This window comes from Apodemus sylvaticus, chromosome 5 (assembly GCF_947179515.1).
Source record: "Apodemus sylvaticus chromosome 5, mApoSyl1.1, whole genome shotgun sequence".
In the NCBI taxonomy this organism is placed as follows: domain Eukaryota; kingdom Metazoa; phylum Chordata; class Mammalia; order Rodentia; family Muridae; genus Apodemus; species Apodemus sylvaticus.
The window spans coordinates 77,609,855-77,622,966 of NC_067476.1; positions in this window are offsets into that span (position 1 = coordinate 77,609,855).

Below are 13,112 nucleotides of genomic sequence, written 5' to 3' on the forward strand. Positions count from 1 at the left end.
AGGAGGCATGAATGCATCGATTTGCATTGTTCTGTGTGCTGACCTCCAGTTGAACCAGCACCATTTGTTGAAAAGGCTATCTTTTTTCCACAGGATGGTCTTAGCTTCTTTGTTGAAGATCAAGCAACCATAGGTGTGTGGGTTCATTTCTGGGTCTCCAATTCTATTCCATTGATCTACCTGCCTGTCACTGTACCAATACAATGCAGTTTTTAACACTATTGCTCTGTAGTACTGCTTGAGGTCCGGTATACTGATTCCCCCAGAAGTACTTTTAGTGTTGAGAATAATTTTAGCTATCCTGGGTTTTTTGTTATTCCAGATTAATTTGAGAATTGCTCTTTCTAATTCTATGAAGAATTGAGTTGGGATTTTGATGGGGATTGCATTGAATTACTATATTGCTTTTGGCAAGATAGACATTTTTACTATATTAATCCTGCAAATCCATGAGCATGGAAGATTTTTCCATTTTCTGAGGTATTCTTCGATTTCCTTCTTCAGAGACATCTGACAGAGGGCTAATATCCCCTATATACAAAGAACTCAAGAAGTTAGACTCCAGAAAGCCAAACAACCCTATTAAAAATGGGGTACAGAGCTAAACAAAGAATTTTCACCTGAAGAATTTCCAATGGCTGAGAAGCACCTTAAGAAGTGTTCAACATCATTAATCCTTAGGGAAATGCAAGTCAAACAACCCTGAAATTTCACCTAACACCAGTCAGAATGGCTAAGATTAAAAACTCAGGAGATAGCAGGTATTGGTGAAGATGTGGAGAAGATGATCACTCCTCCATTGCTGGTGGGATTGCAAGCTGGTACAAGCATTCTGGAAATCATCTGGTGGTTCCTCAGAAAACTGGGCATGACACTTCCAGAGGACCCTGCTATACTACTCCTGGGCATATACCCAGAGGATTCCCTGGCATGCAATAAGGACACGTGCTCCACTATGTTCATAGCGGTCTTATTTATAAGCCAGAAGCTGGAAAGAACCTAGATGTCCCTCAATGGAGGAATGGATACAGAAAATGTAGTATATTTGTACAATGGAATACTACTCAGCAATTACAAACAATGAATTAATGAAATTCCTAGGCAAATGGTTGGAACTGGAAAATATCAACCTAAGTGAGGTAACTCATTCACAAAAGAACACACATGGAATGCAGTGACTGATAAGTGGATATTAGCCCAGAATCTCTGAATGTCCAAGACACAATTCACATATCAAATCATTCACAAGAAGCAAGAAGAAGAGTTCCCTGGTCCTGTAAAGGCTTGATGCAGCATTGTAGGAGATTACCAGGACAGAGAAGTAGGAGGGGGTTGATTGGGGAATGGGGAGACGGAAGAGGGCTTATGGGACTTATATGGAGGGGGGATCCAGGAAAGGTGAAATCATTTGGAATGTAAACAAAGATTATAGAAAATAAAAAAAAGAATAAAAGAAAAAAAAGAAGAGACAGTTCATAGTTCCAATGCTTTATTATAGAAAAGTAGAAAGAGAAAAGGACATAGAGAAAAGAGAAAGAAAATATAGAGGGATGACAAATGGCCATGACCATGTGAAAAGAGAAGAAAGAATGGAGAGAGTGGGGGCACAGAGAGAGAGAGAAGGACAAGAGACGGCAAAGAAGAATAAGAGGGCAGAGAGAGGAAGGAGGGCAAAGAAGCCTTTAATAGTGGGCTGAGTTGCCAGGTAACCGTAGGGTGGGGAAATCCTGGTTGTAACCCGGTGACTGCAGGGGTGGAATCCAATCTGAACACTAGGGGCCTGGAGTGTGGCCAAATGTGATTGCCGACCACAGACCACAGGATTATGGAGTTGAGGAGTCAGCAGTCTGGGAACATGGCTGTCACATTCTGTCCCTTGTAGAATGTTCTACTGGGTCTCTGGTGTAAGCCTTGCTCAACCAGGCTACAGACTGCCCTACAAGTGAGCTCTGATTTTTTTTTTTTTTTTTTGTGACTCACAAGAATATGAGTGAGGGGTTACTTACAGGATCAAGAATGTCTCAATGGGGGCTGAGTCAACAAAAGCCACAAGAATGGAGTGACAGATTAAAGAACCTGGAACTCACAGCAGGACTTGTAGGCAGCTCATCAGATTAGAAACTATCTCTTTGAGGTGATTAGCTAATTTCAATATTTCTTCCAAACAGCTTAAATGCTCGGAGACTCTTCCAGGCAGCTTGTCTTGTCTGAAAGGGACTCTCTGTTGCTAAGATAAATTCAAAGAAAGAGGGACTTTATGGTTGTAGTCAGTTTCAGTAGCTTAAGAAGGAGTTATTTGCCTTCTAAGTTTTAAGGAGTTTCCTTTTAGAACATCCTGAGTTTTAATCAGTCTTCATCAAAGAATGTTTTAGCTTTGAGGAAAGTGCTATACAACTGCACCCCGTAGCATTACTCCCTCCTCTTACATCTTTCTCCAGATAGAAATATGATCTCATCTGGCCTAGGGGTCTTTCTCTCCACCTCAATTAGACCCTACAGTGTAAGCACATCAACGACGGTTCATAGTTTCATAGTGTTTGCACTTCCACATTCAATGAGAATCTTTCACTTATGATTTTAGTGTTTATTATTATCTTTTCTTCTATACAACAATCTAGAAAAATTGTCATCTTTACCAATATAATCTCAGCTCTTGAACAATGATAAAACCATAGTGGACAATCAAGAAATATTTGATAAATTAATGTGTATATGAATTAATCAGAAAAATAAACTAAATTATATTCAATAAGAAAGAAAACATTTTCAATTGTTACAGAAGCAATATATTTCCCTAGAAAACAGTTGGCTGCATTCTTATAAAACTAAAGATATAATTGCCATATGATATAGCAATTATGCACTTGGGCATTTGTCCCAGAGAAATGAAAATTTATGTTCACATTAAAACCCTTACATAAATGTTCATAGGAGCGTGTTTCATAAGTGCCTCAAAATGGAAATATGCCAGATGTTATTCAGTTAACTAATAGTGAATTCATATCATAAAATACCACTTGATAATGAAGAGGAACAAACAATTGGTTTCCTTCATCCTCTTGGACAAATCTCCAGTAAAATGTGCTGAGGGAAAAAAAAAAACTATCTCAAAGGTTATATGGTGGATGTTGTTAGAGTGGAGCACAGGGTTAAGTCACAGATATGTAAGATCAGTAAATAATAAAATTAAAAACATTTCCAGTGATGTACTCTTCTATGCAGTTACTATGTTGATGAATACATGAACCTAGATACACAAGAAATTTGCATGTAAGTAGAGACACATAACATGAACAAGCATTGAGAAAGTTAAGTAAGAAGACTAAATTTTATGAATGTCATCCTGGTTGTTATACTGAAATATAATCTTACATTTGGAAAGTGATTTTCCAAATTATTTCTTAAATTTGCATGAGATATAATATCTCAAAATGAAAAGTCTAGAAAGATATATATTATTAAATTATGAAAATTTAAAGAATATTGCTGTTTTAAAATTAATAACCTGGTATCTGCAGACAGTACTGAAAGAAATCAGACTGAACAACCATGTATTCATGGTTCACAGTGATCCATGTTCCTATTCAAAGAAGATAGTTTCAATAGTTTTCTTGTTAGAAAATCATCCTTGTTAGGATTTGGTGCTTGATCATGGGATGAATCCCAAAGTGGGCCAGCCATTGAATGGTTTATCCTTCAATCTCTGCTCCATTTTTGTCTCTGCATTTCTTTCTGACAGGACAAATTCTACTTCAGAAATGTGAAGGTAGGTTGGTGACTCCATCTCTCCACTGGGGGCCCTGTCTATCTACTGGAGGTTGTGTCTTCAGGTTCCAACTCCCCACTGTTGGGTTTATTAGTAAAGGATGTGCCTAATCCTGTAGAGACATAATAGGCCAGGGAAGGGAAGGGGGTTGTAGGGGGATGAAGTGGGTGTGGAATCTGGAGTTAGAAGATGAGTGAGGTAGATGGGAAGAGAGAGAGAGCACCCTCTTAGAGGCAAAGGGGATGGAGGATGGTGTAAAGAACTCTTGGACCGGGAACAAGAAGGGTGACAGCATAAGTAAATGAAACAATTTTTTAAAGTAAATAAAATGCTGGCATGATAGCTGTTGGTAAAGTGCTTTCACTGCAAAACAAAGAGAGAAAGAAGGAAGGAAGGAAAGGATGGGAGGAAGGAAGGAAGGAAGGAAGGAAGGAAGGAAGGAAGGAAGGAAGGAAGGAAGGAAGGAAGGAAGGAAGGAAGGAAGAAAAGATCCTTATTGGCTACTTTGCTCTTTTTAATTCCAAAGTCTTATCAAATAGTCCCTGATATTGATACTCATATAAAATAGCCCCTAGCCAAATTCCTTAAAAGAGGCTATTTACTGAATGGATAAATTTCTATGGTACACCTGGATATAAACACATACTTCCAAATATGTACAATGAAACTGAAAATACCTACAGCTAGGCATACCTGACATAGCTTGTGGACCACAGATAGCTACTAAAGAGGTCTGACAACAAATGTCAAATTCACTAAAGTCATTATGAGAATTCTTGTGGTTATTAATTTCTTTAGTAATACCATTAAACATTCTCAAGCATGAACTTTCTACATGATAATCTATAACATGATGTTGTCAAAAGACATAGGCTGGGAAGATAGCTCAGTAGGTAAATGTTTGCTTTTAAACATAAGGACAGACATTTAATCTCCAGTATCCAGTATCCAAGTGGTGGTATGCAGTTGTGCAGTTGTAATCACAGTGATGAGAAGATGGAACAGGTTCCAGGGATTCTCTGCCTAGCCAGGTCATCTAGTTGGGGAGTCTAGGAAGAGTTATTGACTCAGGAGAAGGAGAAGGAAGAAGAGGAGGGAGAGGAGGAGGGGGAAGGGGAAGGATGAGACAGGGAAAAGGAACAAAAAAGAGATGGGGAAGAGGGGAAGGAGGGATGGAGGGAGAAGGAGAGGGAGAAAGGAAAAAAGGATGGATGAAAGGAATCAAAAGTCATGATCACCTCAAGAAGAACAGCAGAAATGTTCTTCAGTCTTCTATATGCATACAAAAACACATACATACAAATACAGGTTAGACATGCCTGGATACAAGACACTTTTTAGCTACCTAGGTTCTTGCTTCAGTGAGTATAATTATGGTGACTAAAGGTAACAGTGTGCAGCACTCGTGGCTTTAGAATAGCCAGCTTGCCCCTTGGCATGAGACTTTAGTTTCTGAGCTGAATTTATGTAGGAGAGTAAGGGAATAACACTGAAGTCCTGATTCTAAAATAGTACTGGAATCCAAATCTGTAACTTCTACTTCAAATCTCTGAAAGTCACATTTAATTACTTCTCTGTCTTTTCTGTTTTACATTTTCAAAAGGAATAAGACTTTTCCTTTGAAGAGAGAATGGCTTTGAAGTCAGGAAGAAGTAGGTCTGAAGCCTAGTTCTGTCAATTACTCACTCTCTAGAAAACTATAAGCTAACCATGTAAGGAAAGCTATGTACCTCTCTTATTATCATACATGCTGTTAATGGAGCTAATCATTCTCAAGGCTCAGCTATTTTCTAATGCAACATGGTCATATTAATCATGTTCTCTGACCAAACGCTTTTTCTCTTCTCCGGAGAGTTTCTGTGATCTCAACTTTTAACTTTTTTTAAATCCATCTGCTCTTGGGTTTATTTTTACATGCCTCCTTTTTTTATACCTTGTCTTTCTTTAGTCTTCATCTTGTGTTCTTCTTGAACATCGATGGTATATATTTGTATTATCCTGTTCAACATTATTCTCTGAATTGAATATTTTTTCTCTTCAATGTTTGTGCCTATGCATTGATTTTTATGGGTTGCAGATCAATTTTTCAGCGTATTTGAATGTCTAGTTCTTATTTGCATAGATGGCAGAAAGTATGATACATAGGTATGTATTTATAACCAAACTGCCTCACATTTCATGTTATAAGTGGGGCAGACTCAAGTTTTATTCATATTCACTGTGAGAATGTCCAATAGTCATGTGACATTCATTAAAAGGACATCATCTTCTCCATAACTCCAGAGTTATTTCATTGTCTAATGTTAAGTGTGCATGAGTGTATGTTGCATCTGCTTTATTTCCATGTACCATTGGTCTTTCTATATGTTTTAGTTCTCAACAATGTGCTGTCATAATTAATATGATTTAAAATATTATTTAAATGACTCATATTAAAACAACTTTTTTACATTTTTATTAGATATTTTCTTTATTTACATTTCAAATGTTATCCCTTTTCCTCATTTTCCCTCCAAAAACCTCCTATTCCATTCACCCTACCCCTGGTCACTAACCCACCCACTCCTGCTTCCCTGATCTGGCATTCCCCTACCCTGGGGCAATGAGCCTTCACATCCTAAGGTCTCTCCTCTCATTGATGTCTAACCATGCCAACCTTGTATTTTCTAGCTCCACTCATTTGCCTAAGAATTTCGCGAACTCATTGTTCTTAATAGCTGAGTAATACTCCATTGTGTAAATGTAACACATTCTCTGTATCTATTCCTCTATTGAGGGATATTTGGGTTCTTTCTAGCTTCTGGCTATTATAAATAAGGCTGCTATGAACATAGTGGAGCATGTGTCCTTATTACATCTTAGACCCAGGAAAGGTATAACTGGGTCCTCTAGTAATACTATGGCCAATTTTCTCATGTAAGACCAAACTGATTTTCAGAGTTGTTTTAGCAGCTTGCAATCTCACCAACAATGGGGGAGTATCCTCTTTCTCCACATCCTCTCCAGCATCTGCTGTCTCCTGAGTTTTTCATCTTACTCATTCTGACTGGTGTGAGGTGGAATCTCAGGGTTGTTTTGATTTGCATTTCCCTGATGACTAAGGCTGTTGAACTTTTCTTTTGGTGCTTCTCAGCCATTCAGTATTCATCAGTTGAGAATTTTTTGTATAGCTCTGTACCCCACTTCTTAATAGGGTTATTTGGTTCTCTGATTCTTCTTGAGTTTTTGTTTATATTGGATATTAGTCCCCTAGTGGATGTAGGATTGGTAAAGATCTTTTCCCAATATGTTAGTTGCCATATTGTCCTATAGAGAGTGTCCTTTGCCTTACAGAAGCTTTGCAATTTTATGAGGTTCCATTTGGCAACACTTTATCTTCAAGCATAAGCTATTGGTGTTCGGTTCAGGAACTTTTCCCCTGTGCCCATGTGCTCAAGGGTCTTCTCTGCTTCGTTTTCTATCAGTTTCAGTGTACATTGTTTTATGTGGGTCCTTGATCCACTTGGACTTGATCTTATTACAAGGAGATAAGAATGGACCGATTTGATTCTCCTACATGCTAACCTCCAGTTGAACTGGCACCATTTATTGAAAATGCTATCTTTTTTCTACTGGATGGTTTTCCTTCCTTGGTCAAAGATCTAGTGACCATAGGTTCATGGGTCTTCAATTCGATTTCATTGATCTAGTTGCCCGTCACTGTACCAATTCCATGCAGTTTTTATCACAATTACTCTGTAGTATAGATTGAGGTCAGAGATGGTGATTCCACCAGAAGTTCTTTTGCTGTTGAGAATAATTTTACCTATCCTGGTTTTTGTTGTTGTTGTTGTTGTTGTTATTCCATATGAATTTGCAAATTGCTCTAACTCTATGAAGAATTGAGTTGGAATTTTGATATGGATTGCACTGATTGGTAGATTACTTTTAGAAAGATGGACATTTTCCCTACAATAAACCCTGCCAATCAATGAGCATGGAAGATCTTTCCATCTTCTGAGATCTACAATTTCTTCCTTCAGAGACTTTAAGTTCTTGTCATACAGATCGTTCACTTGTTTAGAGTCACACCGAGGTATTTTGTATTATTCGTGACTATTGTGAAGGGAGTTGTTTCTCTAATTTATTTCTCAGCCTGTTTATTTATTGAGTAGAGGAAGGCCACTGATTTGTTTGAGTTAATTCTGTATTCAGCCACTTAACTGAAGTTGTTTAACAGGTTTAGGAGTTCTCTAGTGGAATTTTGGTGGTCACTGAAGTATACTATCATATCATCTGCAAAAAAAGATATCTTGAGTTCTTCCTTTCCAATTTGTATCTCTTTTTGACTTCTTTTTTTATTCGATATATTCTTTATTTACATTTCAAATGATTTCCCTTTCCTGGCTCCCCACTCCCCAAAAGTCCCATAAGCCTCTTCCCTCCCCCTGTTCCCCCATCCACCCCTTCCCAGTTCCCTGTTCTGGTATTGCCCTACACTGCTGCACCTAGCCTTTCCAGAACCAGGGGCCACTCCTTCCTTCTTCTTGGACATCATTTGATATGTGGATTATGTCTTGGGTATTCCAAATTTCTAGGCTAATATCCACTTATCAGTGAGTGCATACCATGAGTGATCTTTTGAGACTGGGTTACCTCACTTAGGATGATATTCTCCAGCTCCATCCATTTGTCTAAGAATTTCATGAATTCATTGTTTCTAATGGCTGAATAGTACTCCATTGTGTATATATACCACATTTTTTTGTATCCATTCCTCCGTTAAGGGACATCTGGTTTCTTTCCATCTTCTGGCTATTATAAATAGGGCTGCTATGAACATAGTGGAACATATATCCTTATTACCTGCTGGAGAATCCTCTAGGTATATTCCAAGGAGTGGTATAGCAGGGTCCTCCGTAAGTGTTGTGCCTGGTTTTCTGAGGAACCGCCAGACTGATTTCCTCTTTTTGTTGTCTAATTTCTCTGACTAGGACTTCGAGTACTATATTGAATAGGTATGGATAGAGTGGACAGCCTTGTCTAATCCCTGATTTAAGCCAGATTGCTTCAAGTTTCTCTCTATTTAATTTGATGTTGGCTATTGGTTTGCTGTATATTGCTTTTACTATGTTTAGGTATGGGCCTTGAATTCCAGATCTTTCAAAGACTTTTATCATGAAGGGATGTTGCATTTTGTCAAATCCTTTTTCAGCATCTAATGAGATGATCATGTAGTTTTTTTTCGAGTTTGTTTATATAGAGGATTATGTTGATGGATTTCCTTATATTGAACCATCCCTGCATCCCTGGGATAAAGCATACTTGATCATGATGGATGATCATTTTGATGTTTCCTTGGATTTGGTTTGCAAGAATTTAATTGAGTACTTTTGCATCAATATTCATAAGGGAAATTGGTCTAAAGTTCTCCTTCTTTGTAGGGTCTTTGTGTGGTGTAGGTATGAGAGTAATTGTGGTTCCATAAAATGAATTGGTTAGTCTTCCTTCTGTTTTCATTTTGTGGAATAGTTTGGAGAGTAATGGTATTAGTATTTTCTTCTTTGAAAGTCTGATAGAACTCTGTACTAAATCCATGTGGTCCTGTGGTTTTTGGTTGGGAAACTATTAATAACTGCTTCTATTTCATTAGGTGTTATGGGGCTGTTTAGATCACTTATCTGATGCTGATTTAACTTTAGTAGCTGATACCTGTCTAGGAAATTGTCCATTTCATCCAGATTTTCCAGTTTTTTTTGAATAAAGACTTTTTTGTAGGATTTGATGTTTTTTTTTTTTTATTTCCTAGGTTTCTGTTGTTATGTCTCCTTTTTTCATTTCTGATTTTGTTAATTTGGATATTGTATCTGTGCCCCCTGGCTAAGGCTTTATCTCTCTCTTTGATTTTCTCAAAAGACCAGCTCCTGATTTGGTTGACTCTTTATATAGCTTTTGTTTCTACTTGGTTGATTCAGCCCTAAGTTTGATTATTTCCTGCCATCTACTCTTCTTGGGTGTATTTGCTTCTTTTTATCTAGAGCTTTCATATGTGCTGTCAAGCTGCTAGGTTAAGCTCTCTCCAGTTTCTTTGTGCAGGCATTCAGAGCTGAGTCTTCCTCTTAAGACTGCCTTCACTATATCCCATAGGTTTGGGTAAGTTGTGGCTTCATTTTTATTAAATTCTCAAAGTCTTACATTTCTTTTTTTATTTCTTCCTTAACCAAGGAGGGCTTTTTACTGTTTTTGATGTTATTGAAGATCAGCCTTAATCTGGGATGGTCTGAAGGGCTGCATGGGATTATTTCCATCTTTTTGTATCTGTTGAGGCCTGTTTTGTGATTGATTATGTGGTCAGTTTTGGGGAAGGTACCAAGAAGTGCTGAAAAGTATATTCTTTTGTTTTGAGAAGGTATATTCCTTTGTTTAAGAATAAAATTTTTTATAGATATCTGTTAAATCCATTTGATTCAGAGCTTCTGTTAGTTTCCCTGTTTCTCTGTTTATTTTCTGTTTCCATGATCTGTCCATTGATGAGAGTGGGGTGTTGAAGTCTCCCACTATTATTTTATGAGGTGCAATATGTGTTTTGAGCTTCTGTAAAGTTTCTTTTATGAATAGACATGCCCTTGCATTTGGAGCATAGATATTCAGAATTGAGAATTCTTCTTAGTATATTTTTCCTTTGATGAGTATGAAGTGCCCTTCCTTATCTTGTTTGATAACTTTACATCGAAAGTCAAATTCATTTGATATTAGAATTGCTACTACAGCTTTTTTCTTGGGACCATTTACTTGGAAAATTGTTTTCCACCCTTCAACTTTGTGGTAGTGTCTATCTTTGTCACTGAGATGGGTTTCTTGTGTGCAGCAAAATGTTGGGTCCTGTTTAGATTTCCAGTTTCTTAGTCTATGTCTTTTTAATTGGGAAATTGAGTTCATTGATATTAAGCGATATTAAGGAAAAGTGATTCCCCCTCCCCTGGTATTACTGTTGTTAAAGGTGGAGTTATGTTTATGTGGTTATCTTATTTGTTTGTTAATTAAGATTATTTTCTTGATTTTTCTAGGGTGTACTTTCCCTCCTTGTGTTGGGCTTTTCCAATTTTCATCCTTTGAAGGGCTGGATTTGTGGAAAGATATTGTGTAAATTTGGTTTTGTCATGGAATATCTTGGTTTCTTGATCTTGGTAATTGAGAGTTTTGCTGGGTATAGTAGCCTGGGCTGGCATTTTGTATTCTCTTAGGGTCTATATGACTTCTGCCCAGGATCTTCTAGCTTTCATAGTTTCTAGTGAGAAGTATTGGGGATTGGTGAGCTTATCTCATTGCCCCAGTTGAGCTGTTTGCACAGGTTTCCTGAGAGAAGAATATCCTGTGGCTTAATTTGATTCTTGTTTTCCCCCACCCAGGGTCTTAGGGACCTCCCAGGTGCCTGACCTACAGCTATAATTGTTTTTTCCTGTTGTTCTTCCTGGCCTCTAGTATATGTTGCTGGTCCCTCAGTAAAACTTTGGCATTCTCTTTACTGAATGAATGAGTCTGTGTCTTCTGTCAATTCCCCAGGCCTAGGCCTGATACTCAGTACCATGGCAGCGCAGGCACTGTCAAGAAGTTTGGTGTAATTCTGATAGGTCTTTCTTTATATGTTAATTGATCTTTTACCCTTACTGCTTTTAGTATTCTTTCTTTGTTTCATGTATTTGGTGTTTTGATTATTATATGACAGGGGGAATTTCTTTTCTGGTCCAATCTATTTGGAGTTCTGTAGGCTTCTTGCATGTCCATGGGTATCTCTTTCTTTAGGTTAGGGAAGTTTTCTTCTATAATTATGTTGAAGATATTTATTGGCCCTTTATATTGAGAGTCTTCACTCTTTTCTATCCCTACTATCCTTGGGTTTGGTCTTCTTATTGTGTCCTGGATTTCCTGGATGTTTTGGGTCAGGAGTTTCGTACATTTTTCATTTTCAACCTGTTTGGTTGTGTTTTCCAGTAATTCTTTAAGGGCTTCTTTAAGGGAATTATTCATTTTCTTCTTAAAGTTCTCTATCATCATCATGAGATGTGATTTTAAATCCAAATCATGCTTTTCCAGTGTGTTGGAGTTTCCAGGACTTGCTATGGTGGGAGAACTGGGTTCTGATGTTGCCAAGTAGTCTTGATTTCTCTTAGTCAGGTTCTTGCCTTTGCCTTCCGCCACCTGGTTATCTCTGGCGTTAGTTGTTCTTGCTGTCTCTAGCTGGAGCTTGTGACTCCTGGGGGCCTGTAAACCTGTGTCAGTACTCCTGGGAGACCAACTCTCTTCTGGGGCATCTGTGTGCAGATGGCTGTTGACCTGCTCCACTCTCGGGTACAGATGGAGACTGGAAGGCTCCAGTCCCAGCTGCTCCACTGATCCTATACCCCGTGAACTCCCAGCCATTCCCCTCCTGACAGTTATTGGAGAGAAAATGGAGATCTCCCCTCATCACCCAGAAGTGAAAGCATTGCTGGGAGATGACTCTCTCCTGATGAGCTGTGCATAGAAGGCTGTGGAGCTACCTGGTTCCCCTGTACAAAATCTTAAATCAACTTCTTTATTCAAGAGTTTTTGATTTAGAAAATACCCATAATATCAATCAAGACTGCTGACCTGCCATATACCCAATTTCAGAACCACCAAAAACAGACTATAAATTATTCAGAATTAAGCATATAATAATTTCAGGTGCTTAGAAATTTCTTCATTATATATGTCATAATGTCTTTCAGATATTATTAATAAAGACTTTTGATAGAGGCCCTTTTTAAGGAGAGATGCACAGTTGCTGCTAATTAATTACCCATTAACATGCTTTAAATCACTGAACAAATATTTAATATTCCTTATAGAATTTTCCAGAATGCACCTTAATGAATTGTTCATAGAACTGAATGTTATTTTTCTAGTAATTTAATGTTACATTTTATAATATGTTGCTTTTAATGTAATATGGTATGTTATAAGTAAATCTTAAATGTTCACTGAAATTGGTGAATTACCTATAACACTTTTCACACTTTCAGTGAGGGGTAGCATGAGTTCCTTCATGATATCAATGTCAAAAACATCTTGTAGCCATATTTAAGGCATGCTGATTAGCTCTGTCTACAATTTAGAGACATTATTCCTGAAATTCCTTTCGCTTTGACATCTTTGAAGATGTCCTCCATTTACTTGACATTTAAGCTAGCGTAGATGGTGATGGCATTATCGGCACGTTCTTGGGTCTTATTTATTACTTTCATAAAATTTTAGAGGATCTAAAAGCTTTGGGAAGAAATTATAACCAGCCAATATTCTCACAGATTACTGTGTTCCTTTTAAGAAAACACATCATTACCCTCTA